Source organism: Rhincodon typus, chromosome 18 (assembly GCF_021869965.1).
Source record: "Rhincodon typus isolate 14 chromosome 18, sRhiTyp1.1, whole genome shotgun sequence".
Classification (NCBI taxonomy): Eukaryota; Metazoa; Chordata; class Chondrichthyes; order Orectolobiformes; family Rhincodontidae; genus Rhincodon; species Rhincodon typus.
Window position 1 is genome coordinate 49,803,660 of NC_063349.1, and position 12,265 is coordinate 49,815,924.

The window sequence follows — 12,265 nt, forward strand, 5'->3', positions numbered from 1 at the left end:
GTGGTTTATAGGCTGCCCACCTGCATCTGACACCTACTAATCTCTTCAGACCCTCATGGTACCTTTCCGATCCACTGACAGGATGCTTCAAAGCTTCACTTTGGTGTGCATCAGCAAACTAGCTGCTGCAAGGACACTTTGCCTACGTGGACAGGTTTCGATCTCACAGACTTGGGCAGGCTGCATTCCGAGGGTAGATGCTTGTTCTCTTATGGCTCACTCACTTTGAGCCTATCTGGCCTTGCCACGCCTTCTCGCACTTTCCCATCCTCCATCCAGGGCTAACAGGCTTGTATTACTGAACACACATGCTCACACACCGACCCACACACACACACACACACACACGCGCGCGCTCACACACACGCGCACTCACAGACACACGTGCGCTCACACACACATGTGCACTCACACACGCGCTCACACACACACAAACATACACACACACGCACACACACAAATACAAACAAGCGCACACGTACACGCACACGCACATAAACGTACATACACATGCACAAATACAAACATACACACAGATGTTCACCTGCACATCTGCTAATGTGGTATACTGTATCCGCTGTTCCTGTTGTGGCCTCCTCTACGTCAGGGAAACCAAGCGGAGGCTTGGGGACCGCTTTGCAGAACACCTACGCTCGGTTTGCAATAAACAACTGCACCTCCCAGTCGCAAACCATTTCAACTCCCCCTCCCACTCCTTGGACGACATGTCCATCTTGGGCCTCCTGCAGTGCCACAACGATGCCACCCGAAGGTTGCAGGAACAGCAACTCACATTCCGCTTGGGAACCCTGCAGCCCAATGGTATCAATGTGGACTTCACAAGCTTCAAAATCTCCCCTCCCCCGACCGCATCCCAAAACCAGCCCAGCTCATCCCCACCTCCCTAACCCGTCCTCCCACCTATCCACTCCTCCCACCTCAAGCCCCACCCCCATCTCCTACCTACTAGCCTCATCCCGCCCCCTTGACCTGTCCGGCCTCCCTGGACCAACCTATCTCCTCCCTAAATCCCCACCTACACTCACCTTTACTGGCTCCAATCCCTGCCTCTTTGACCTGTCTGTCTCCTCTCCACCTATCTTCTCCTCTATCCATCTTCTATCCACCTCCCCCCGCCTCCCTATTTATTTCAGAATCCCCTTCCCCTCCCCCATTTCTGAAAAAGGGTCTAGACCCGAAAGTCAGCTTTCCTGCTCCTCTGATGCTGCTTGGCCTGCTGTGTTCATCCAGCTCTACACCTTGTTATCACACACACACACCACACACACACACATAAACAAACACACACACACAAAAACATACACACACGCAAATACACACACATAAACATACACACGCACACACACACACCACAGGCACACACAGACACACACATACATACAGAGTCAAGTAGCTTGTTATGGTGGTCGATAGTCCTCAGGCATACCAAATGAGACAGCTTTCAGTAAGTCAGTTAGTCACAGACATAGTATATCAGAGGCATCCACTGCTCCCAATCCAGGGACTTGTAATGGTCAGTCAGCCTTGTGGGGCAGTCAGGGTCAGCATCTTTTAAGAGGTGACTAGCCATTGTCAGGAAGTCCACCTTGGCTCTTTCTGCTCTATTGTGAACTGCTGTCCTCTTGGAGTGAGAGAAGCAGAGGGATAGAGTGAGATGAAAGTGGGTTGCCCAGCTCTTAGTGCTGGGTTAAGTGGCACAAAGATAGCAGAGTGCCCTGAGTGATTGTGTCAGCAGCACAGAGGCCATGCAGGCTTGTTGGGGTCATGGGTTGGGGTGAATGGGGGACGATGTTGCAGGAAATGGTGAGAGTGGTAGAACATGAGCCTTAGTGGTAGGTGGGTGCAGCAGCAGAGACAGATTGAGCGTGAGGTAGCAGAGAGAAGATGGAGGCTCATACCCTGGCGGAATGGAGAAGGTCATTGATTTTCTCCCTACACTGTTGGGGATTCCACGAGATGGCCGAGACCACACTGACCCAGGTGCCAATCCCGGATCAGGTTGGCAGGGTCAGGTGTCATGGTTGCTCCTGGGAACAGTGGTGGGGCGGGGTGGCGGGGCAAGTGGGGGGGAGCGGGGGACTCTCCTCTGCTTCACGCTGTCCACCAGGAAGTTCAACTCTCTGTCCACAAACTGAGGGGCTGGTTTCCTCTTCTTTGCCATTGCCAAGGCAAATATCAGTCATCCTACAGGCCAGCTCCAGAATGACGTTGCTCGTCTGAGTGTGCAACAACCTTTTAAAGCTGGCATTGGCACCAAGAGTGACATTCTCTTCTGGCATATACCAGCAGTTGGGAGTCCTTCCGCGTACAGCAAGTGGTAGAACCCAACTAGCATCAGATGAGTCTAGTGCCATTGGAATGGGGTAGGTAATTAATGAAGTGAATTTGATATGATGAGAAATTTCATTGGTCCTTGCAGAGGGAAACCCTCCACGAAACCCAATGAAATTGACATTTGGCCAAAATATGACAAAGTTCAGCCCCAAAAAAAAGTTTGTGTGTTATTCAAACATGGAGGGTGTTGCAGCGAAGCACACTGTTGCTGTGTTAAGCTAAGCACACTGTTCTCTCATTGCCCACTCATGCATACTGCGGAACAAGAATAATAGGATAATAATTAGCAGCAGGAGTTTGAACCTTCTTTACCTCTCCTTTCCAACTTGGGCACTCAGGTTAATTGTAAGATCACTACTGACGCCTCGTCTCAGTTAATTTAACTCAGTGCAGAGCAGAGATTGAGCCTGAGTTCCTCCCGGCCTCTTATGACTCATTATTGCACCATTTGCTGCTTTTATCCGTTTTAAACATCTATTTTGTGTTTCAACAATAAACAATCTAAAAAGCACTGCAATATTGGGACTGTTTTACAGAATAACAAATAAACACTGCATATTTTGCAAGTTAATGTTCAGCTCAGTTTTGCAGAAAGTATGTGTTTAGCTACTATGTAATTATAGAATCATACAACACAGTAAGAGGCCATTTGGCCCATTGTGCCTGTGTCAGCTCCCTGACAGAGCTATCTGATTAGTCCCTGTTATTTCCTCATAGCCTGTTGTTCCTTTTCCTTTTCAAGCATTTAATCCAATATCCCTCTCAAAGTTTCAGTTAAATATGCTTCTACTATAATTTTAGACAATGGGCTCCCAATTGTTGCAACATGGAAGTTCAGCGATGCATTTGTGGGAACTCTCCACTGTGCATGCAAATATTTTGCATCAAGTGATGGTATATTTCTGTTAAGAAGTGTGACTGTTGGGAACCATTAAAACAATTTTACAGTTTCAGCAGAGATGTAGGATGGCCCAAACATTGTCAATGCAATGCAAAAACACTTCTCATTCTTTATTGTTTTGGATTCAGTTGATGACCAGCTCTTATATATAGCGATCGCATGGAAGTACTTAACAGGATTGCAATTTGATTGAGTGAAGGAACCTGTTCTCCAAGTTGAATGTACTGTAGGAATGAAGATGAACTAGTTTGTGGACACTGAAAATTAAAATTAGAACCCATTGTCTGTCTTAGGCTTCCAAAATTTTGGATTTTATCCCAGTTTGACGTTTTGCAAACTAAATAAATAAGTGCATCTAAGATGTGAGATATTCTAAAGTAACTAAACCAACTCACCACATTATAAGTCCAGGGAGTCAACAGGAAAATGTTACAGTTACAGCAGCCATGATCTTATCAATGATGTATTGGTTTGAGGGGCTGAATGGCCTATTCATGATTGCATTTTTGCATGCTCCTTAGACTGTTGTGATGCCATTAAAAGAAATAATAAAGTGAATTTGCATTTAATAGCCTGTTATAAATCTCGGGCATGGTTCACATGGCTTTATATAAAATGAAAGTCCAGTGCTTTGTCATGCACCAAATGTGGCAGTTTCTTCGCATTAGGTCTCTCAAACAGCCATGAGAAGAATGCCCTCCTAACTAGTTCATTGTGGTGCTTGGTTACTTGGAGAGTAATTTTGGATGAAGCATACATGATCATATTGAATGGTGGAGCAGATAGAAGTCAATGAGTTATAGAGTCATACAATATGGAAACAGACCCTTTGGCCCAACCTGTCCATGCCAACCATATACCCAAACTAAACTGGTCCCACCTGTCTGCGCCTGGCCCAGAAGAATGACAGGTGCCACATTAAAATAGAAAAGATTCTTAGGGGGCTTGACAGGGTAGATGTGGAAAGGTTGTTTCCCCTTCTGGAGGAATCCAGGGCCAGAAGGCATAATCTCAGAATGAGGTGCTGTACGTTTCAGGCCCAGATGAAGAGGAGCTTTTATCTCTCGAAGGGTAGTGAATCTGTTGATTATTTAGCACTGAGGGCTGTCAAGCTTGGTTCATTAAGTATATTCGAGGCTGCGATAGACAGAATTTTAATCAATAACACAATCAACGGTCGTGGGAAAAAGGCAAGAAAGTGAAATTGTGGATTATCAGATTAGCCATGTTCTCATTAAATGGCAGAGCAGACTAGATGGGTTGAATGGCCTACTTCTGCTCCTGTGTCTTATGGTCTATGCCTGATAGGCCAGATTGGTAACTCCTGCTCCTATTTCATTTGTCGGCATGACCTTGAGACCACTCTTTGCCCTTCTTCAAACATTGAAGTGGGATCTTCAATGTACTCCAGGGTTCCTGGAATAGAGGAGGCTTCACCTTAATTTCAGGTTTGCTGTGCGTGATTTTATTTTACTCTTTGATGGGATGTGGGCATCACTGGCAAGGCCAACATTTGTTGTACATTCCTAGCTGCGCTAGAACTACGTGGCTCGCTAGGCCATTTCAGAGGACAATTACGAGCCAACCACATTGCCATGGGTCTGGAGTCACATATAGCTAAACCCGGCAAGGACAGTCGATTTCATTCCCTGAAGGTGACCCTCAGCATTTCATTAAAGTGTTGTCCTATTAAGTCTTTCAGGAAAAAGGAGGAAGGGAATCTTTAATTTGAGGAAAAATTAGGGATATTAAATCAAAGATACGGCCATTAATGTGTACAGCTTGGACGTTGTGATTTTCTTTCTTATTTCTGGTGTTTTAGCCCTGGTATATATTTAGCTCAGTTGTTAAAGGTTATCAAGATCCTGTACTCTCTGCATTGTTAAGCTGAAAGGCCCCTTATGATTAAAGCAGTTTTTGCCTGCCTGAGTACCAGAAACTGAATTTAGTTCACTCAGGTCATCATTATTGGGCCTTCCTGTTGCCTAGTGATTATATAACTGACACAGCGGCTTTCTGACTTCAGACTCTTCCTGCACAGGGAATAGTTTTTGTAACCTGCAGCACATTTCCCCATGCCACTTCATAAATTAAATGACCAAATAAGTGGACACAATCCTTGTAAGATGAATTGTTGCCTGAAACTGGGAGATGTTTGAAGAATGGCCTTTGTGTCCTCACCACCATCACTATCTCATTAAAGAAAACGAGGGACTGCAGGCAAGTTTCACAGAAAGTGGCTGACTTGCGAGCAACTTGCTACGCCATCAGAATTTAACATAGTTCAAATTGCGCATTTAGCCTGTACACTTACGCACGTACATTTGCGCACGTGTGATATATTGTTATCACTTGGGTGCAGTGAATATTTTCTATTCATCTGTCTCTGCCTTCAAAAACCTTCTGAAAATCTATCTTACACTAAAGCAACCCAGTGTGGAGCATGGCAGGAGCCAGCGGTCAGACCACATGGAGGCGCCCTGCACTGGTCTGCAGTGGAGAACCTTTGCAGAGATGCTGTGACGTATGTCTTTGTAACTTTGCTTCTTGTTTTTCTGACCTATGGTTATGCAGTGTATAGCTGTAATGTAACTTGTTTTTTTCTTCATTTCCCTACGCTGTAACTAAGAATTGTACCTAGGTACCTTTGTACCTAAGATGGCGCTTATAAACTTTATAAGTGGCGACTTATAAACTTTTCACTGTACTCATTTGAGTACATGTGACAACAAAGCTAATTCAATTCAATTTTAATTGCACCTCTCTCTTGGTTCCATTTTTGTTTCTATAGCTTTGTAAGGTGCTTTCACATGATTTGTTACAGCATTACAAAAACATTGGCTGTCATTGATACCAACGGGCTAAAAAATGCACTGTTCTGAAGCTCATCAACAAACATGTTTGATTGCCTAATCTCGAGCACTGCATAACTATAGAAATTTATTCCATAGAGCAAAGATCCTATCTGTGCCACCTGGAGCAATGATTTTACTCCTTCGCAGCTTTGCCACAATTTCACAGTGGTCTGTGCTTCAATTACCCCCGCTAACAGAGCAATACCATATTCTAGCAATTCCTCACATCAAGAAACGCTTGTGAATTTCACTCCTCACTTTTTCAGCAACCGTTTTAAATTGATATCTCTTTGTCACTAATTTTACAGCAAGGTGTAATAGTCTTTGCCTATTCGCCCTTTCAAACTGCTGCTGAATTTAAATACAAAAATTTGATTAAATCTCTTCTCCAGTGGAATTAATTTCAGAATATTAAGTCTCTCTTTATAACTGCTGTTTCATATCTTTGCTGTCATCCTGGTCAATTGGTGCTGTGCATATTGTATAGTTTAAAGTGCCTCAATATGGACCATTGACAAGGCATTAAGCTGAAGTTGGCTGTAAGTAAAACAAACAATGGTGCTATTTTGAAGAAGAGTTCTCCCTAATGTCCTGACCAATGTCTATTCCTCAACCAACATTATATATAAGAAAAACTCCAGATTGGGGTGGCATGGTGGCTCAGTGGTTAACACTGCTGCCTCACAGCACCAGGAACCTGGATTTGATTCCACCCTCGGACAACTGTCTGTGTGGAATTTGCACGTTCTCACTGTGTCTGCATGGGTTTCCTTTGGGTGCTCCAGTTTCCTCCCACAGTGCAAAGATGTGCAGGTTTGGTGGATTAGCCATGCTAAATTGCCCCATACTGTCTAGACTGGGAAATGTAGGGGATGGGTTTTACTGGGATGCTCCATGGAGAGCCACTATGGGCTTGATGGGCCAAATGGCCTGCTTCCACACTATAGCGATCCTATGCTCTATTACTTGGTCATCACCTCAATGCTGTTTGTGGAAGCATCTGTGCACAAATTGGCTACATTAAATCCATCATTGTCAGTAATCACTCACAAATGAGCATGATTGTCCACCTCAAAAACTCCAGTGTAGAACAATAAGTACCCTTTAAAAATACTTAATTGCTAGTGAAGCATTTTGGGACATCCTAGGATAATGGACTGTTCAGTCTAAATACAAATCCTTCATCTTTAACAAAGGCAGCATGAGCTAAGTATAGCAAATGGTGTTGTGTTCAGTATTGTGGCAACAGTTATAAACCTAATACGGTTGAAAGCAAATATAGCCACACTTACATCAGACCACACAATGAATTAGTCTCGGTATGTCATTACCATTTCAGTTCCAGTGTAACAGCAGCTCACCTCTCAATAACTGCTGTGTGTTTGTTTCTGCAGACATCTCAAGTAACTTTGCACTTCAGGGTTGAATGCCTTATTTGAAAACTGATTTGGAAATATCATTGTGGTTCACACAATAGAGCGGGACTGGCACATTCATGGACCTTTGTGCTATTTGTGGGGATTACAGCTTCAGGGATGCTTCTGCAATCTGGTGATGCGTAGCTTTTGGAACATTATATAGCTGGGATTTTCCTTAAAAAGCACACTGAATAAATAGCACCAATTGCAGAGCCATCTTTTGTGAGAAGCAGGGAAGTAAAATAAAAACATCTGATGATCAATCAAGACACTTTTGACTGAATAATTGTGTACGATTATTAATAATCTTGCAGGAGTGTGCTATGCAATTGAACCATTACTATACTAATTTGTTGGCTTACACTTTAGTTAAAATGCTCTAGTGAGGCAAGCTATTACAAGCACAAAGACACATGTGCTATAAAGTAAAGATGATCTATTCATTAAATGAACAATGTAAGTATAGTACTGGACAATCTGGATCATTGTGTCCAAACTACCTCTCCACAGCTCTGTGCTAAAAGCATTAGAAGAGAGGGGCGTATGAGAAGAGGGATAGGCTTACAATGCAAAATGATATGGCAACATTGCACAGCAACTGTTTAGATAATAATGAAACTCAGAGTGGGTAAAAGACTTTCTCCTGAACTCCATTTTGGATTTCTTGGTGACAATCATATCCTGAAGGTCTTGCCCCCAGGTGGCAACATTTTCTCCATTATCCAGTCTATCAAAACCTTCCACGATTTTAAAGACCTCTATTCAATCAGCCCTCAGACTTCCTGCTGAAAGAGAATACAGATCCAGCATCTTTGTCATACAGAACTTAAATCTTACTGAAAAGAGAGAAATCTTGCTGAAGCTTTTCATCTCACGTTTATCAGGAGAAACAGAAGAATGCCAACCTCCAAATAATAATTGAGACAACAACTTGAATCTAATTGGCCTAGGCATATTCCTTTGATTTGCAGAGAATGGGGCCCTGCCATTGAGTGTACAACAGTTTTAAGAAGCCAATATGTGTCACTAATTATTTCAAGTTAAGCCATTAGCACACTCAGGTTTATTTAGCAAGTGGAGCCCAATTATGTAGTCATATCTATCAGTAGGTGGTTTAGTTTGGATCTTTCAGGTGCGATCTGGTTGAGTAAGGTCTTACTCTGCCCAGTATGAACAACTGAAAGAACAGGCTCTTTGATTTGATCAGTCAGCTCTTGGGTCATATGACCCAACTGCCTACTGTTAGATATGATTCCATGATTGGGCTGCGCTTGCCAAACAAACCCGAGTGTACCAATGGCTACGGCAACAATCAACTTAAAATAATGAAGCTGGCATATAGCTGAAGAAGGCAAGTGGTATGTTGGCCTTCACAGTGAAAGGATTTGAGTACAGGAGCAGGAATGTCTTGCTGTAATTGTACGGGGCCTTGAGACAACACTGAGAGCAATGTTTGCCATTTTGGTTTCTTTACCTGTGTAAGGATGTTCTGGTTATGGAGAGAGTGCAGTTAAGGTTTACCAGACTGCTTCCTGGGATGACAAGATTGATGGATGAAGAAAGACTGGATCAGTTGGGATGATATTCACTGGTGTTTAGAAGAATGAGGGTAGAGTGAAAAACCTTTAAAATTGTAACATGACGAGACTCATGGTAAATTCAGAAAGTATGGCCCCTACAATTGGAGAGTCCAGAATCAGGGATCACAGCCTAAAGCATATGAGGTAGGTCATTTAGGACTGAAAGGAGGAGAGATTTCTTCACCCAGACAGTAGTGAGCCTGTGGAATTCTCTGCCACAAAAGGTGCATGAGGCCAAAACATTGAATGTTTTCAAGAAGGAGTTAGATATCATTCTTAGAGCTAAAGGGCCAAAGGGTATGGAGGGAAAGCAGGAAGAGAGCACTGAGTTGAAGGATTAGTATCATATAGAATGGCAGAGCAGGTTTGAAGGGCCAAATGGCCTACTCCTGGTCCTATTTGCCATGTTTTTATGTTTGTATCGCACAACACTAAACTTCACAAAAAATTGTTGCACCGTGTGCTAGGCTACATGTCTTTTAGACTAAAGGCAGCAATCAGTTACTGGAAAATACCATTCACATAGCCACTGCATCATAGCATTATGAAAGACCATTTTAACCTGTTTGTTGAAATATTGAGATATTTTTGACTTTATGTTAGCTTCCCACACTATGCATAATTCTGATAAATAGATGATATCTTCGTAATCTTTGGATCTGCAGCCACTTATGAGGATTTTCATACTCCTCTTAATATGCTTGATGCCATGTTCAAATTCCCTTTGGAGATGGAGCAGTTCAGCATTCCTCCTTTCTCAAATGTTAGTTGAGAAATTTGCTAATGTGTTCTCTCGTCCTGTTTACTGCAAGTCTCCCTTCACAGGTAAGTACACACCTTGGGATTTGCCTACTATAAGTTTGGTCTTATCAGCAATCTTGAAAATATGACTCTAGCCATGTGTTCACCTTGTAAGCTTGACAAGTGTAGAGCACATCAAAACTATTCTGCAGAGTATTTTTTTGTGTGCGGTCCCATGAAACATACTGAAGTTTTTCACTACTTTAAAGATGCCATATAAATGCAAATTGTTCTCAGCAAAAGAACCATGATTTTAAGAAGTGAACAACCATTTGAATGAAACATCATTGAAATCTTAAAATGAAAATACAAGAATGCTAGAACAGTAAGGGATACATGAGCTGGTGGGGAGCACAGTCTGCTGTTTTATCAACATTCAAATTCATTTCTGCAGAATTTGCTACATGGCATAGGGTTGTGACATGACTTAACTGAGAATTTGCCTAATTCACTGAAGGACAAAATCAATTCACACCAGATCTCTTAAGGTACAGTAAAAATAAATTATTTATTGTAAGACACAACTTTATCGAGGGCAGTGAAGATAAATGATTTCTAATTTGGGCAATTTAAATGATACCTCTTCAAAGCCATTGCAAATGTGCACACTCAATCAAGATTAACACACACAGAAGACAAGCACATATAGTATGGGTGAGGAAAGGACAATAAACAGGATAAACAAAATTCCAAAGATTGAAAGTCCAGACCACAAAGTGTAAAGCTATTTTTCTCACAGTGCTTTTAATTTTTCAATGATGATATGCTATTGCCTGCAGAGTGACGGTCTCATTTTGTTTCAATTTTTATTTGGATGGGTTTAAGTCTTTTCTTGAATAAATTCTATCTTGTAAGTTTTTGTGATATTTCTGTCTTTTTCATAGACTAGAGAGGGAGAGAGAGGCAAAGAAGGATGCTTTCACTTTACAGACTGAATATTTCACCCACTCTATTGCTGTTGGCACTTAACAGCTTTTTAACACTCTGTAGCTGTTGTCAGGCAGAATTTCCTTAACTCAAATAATTCGCTGTGCCATTCAGTCTGAAATTCTCTGCGATACTTCATCCAAAGGTCAATATTGTGTTGCAGAGTTCAACAATATGCAGCACTTGACTTTCAAGTTGCAAAACTTTCTTTGTATTCCAGCTATGGCCTTCAACTTCCATTTCAGCTTATATTCATTAAAGCTTTAAAATATTTGACTTCCTTCATGCCTCCACCCTTAATGGAAACAAAATATCATTTTTAAGTGCATTTAATTACCAGGTAAACACAAATATCATCCAACACAACATAAAAAATGCATTCATTCATCTTCACTCATTCCTTGCACAGGATTTAAACAAGTTCATTCAATTTGATTCACAAATTCTTAAACAATTTCAGTACAATCATGTGCTTAATAAAGCATCAGCTACCGTGTTAATTTTTACAGCAATGTGAATAATTTTTCCACTGAATGTTTGAATCAATAAGCTTCATCAGAACAATCTTGCACTTTGAGTCTTAAATCTCTTTACAAAACCTGGCGGATCATGATCAGTATGCATTAGTGTTTCTTTACAACCATGACAGACACATTTTTCAAAATGTTGAAATGTCAGTAATAATTCCAAAGTTTTCTCCCCCACTGAAAAATAGTTCAACTGCTCTAGGAGGAGGTAATGGCCTGGTGGTATTGTCATTTGAACTGTTACTGTAGAGACACAGGCAATTTTCTGTGGACCCAGGTTCAAATCCTGCTGCAACAAGATGGTGGAATTTTAAATTCAATGAAAATTAGAAATTAAGAGTCTAGATTAAAATGATCCTGAATCCAATGCTGATTGTTGGGAAAAATCCATCTGGTTCACTAATTTTTCTGAGTGCAAGTGCAGGTAGTTCTGCTGTAACGCTAGTTTTGATAATGCGAATTGGCTGTTACGCAATTGATGAATAGCAGACGCTGTTTGTATAACACAAACTTTCTGCTGCACAGGTATAGTGATTTCCCTATAATATGATTTTTTTATAGTGTGAGGTCACACAAGAATGCAACTACCGTGTTGTAGGAGAGCTACCTGTACTGGAAGAAATTCTAAAAAGCGATTCAGCAGCATTGAGTATTTAATCAATAATAAATCATTCTGGGATTATGTAGACTCAACAAAATCCGTGAATGAGAAAAGACTGAAGATCAATATTTCAGTTTGAAAACAGATGCTGAAGAAAGGAGAAATTTAGAAATTGAAATGACTGGAAAGCAGCAGTCAGCTATCTGGGATAACAAGGTGTAGAGCTGGGGGAACACAGCAGGCCAAGCAGCATTGGAGAAGCAGGAAGGCTGACGTTTCAGGCCTGGACCCTTCTTCTTC